The sequence below is a fragment of the Plasmopara halstedii genome (assembly GCF_900000015.1).
Source record: "Plasmopara halstedii genome assembly, contig: Scaffold_322, whole genome shotgun sequence".
NCBI lineage: Eukaryota > Oomycota > Peronosporomycetes > Peronosporales > Peronosporaceae > Plasmopara > Plasmopara halstedii.
The window spans coordinates 291,461-292,364 of NW_020187243.1; positions in this window are offsets into that span (position 1 = coordinate 291,461).

Genomic DNA, 904 nt, shown 5'->3' on the forward strand with positions numbered 1-904 from the left:
ACGCAGACTTGACTGCCGCGGACCTTGCAGGCGCGCTCCGGCACATGAAGGCATAGTCAGCACCAGGCATGGACGGCTTGGCCGCTGGGTTCTATCAAATGGCTCCAGACGTCTTTGGCGAGTGTCTCGCGATTGTCTTCAACGACCGGCTTCATCGTGGTGAGTTGCTCGCGTCCCAGCGCAAGTCGGCTGTCGTGCTGCTTCATAAGAAGGGCTCTCGCGCTGTGCCAGGTAATTACCGGCCGATCACCATCATGCCCGTTGACGTGAAGGCGCGCTGTCGAAGGCGCTAGTGCATCGCATTATCATGACAATCGGTGACTTGATCCATGCTGACTAGAAAGGCTTCGTCAAGGACCGCTCGATCCACCACCAAGCACGCTTCCTTGCCGACTTGCAAGATCTAGTCACGAGTCGTGAAGAAGAGGCCTACGCGCGTTTCCTGAATTTCCAAAAAGAGTTTGACCGCGTCAACTGGGCATACATGTTCCGTTTGCTCGAGCGCATGAGCTTTGGATCCAGCTTCATACGCTGGATCAAGCTATTATACACAAAGCCACAAGCACATTTGCTGATCAACAACAACGTCCAGCCAGCGTTACACTCAACGAGAGGCGTGAAGCAAGGCGATCCGTTGTCTGCGCTTCTCTTCGTCTTGACGATCGAGCCACTCGGTAATTTGCTGCCAACGCATGAGGAGTATGGTGTGTGTGTCTAAACGCAGACCACACGGCGACTGGGGTCTTCTTTGCAGACGACTCGACGCTTCTTGCTAGCTCAATTCCGAACTTGTAAGCGCAACTCGACATCGTCAATGCATACTGTTTAGGTTCCGGTGCAAAGCTGAACTTGTCCAAGTCGGTGCTATTGGCGCTTAATCGGAAGGTAGACTGCCCTCAGCTGC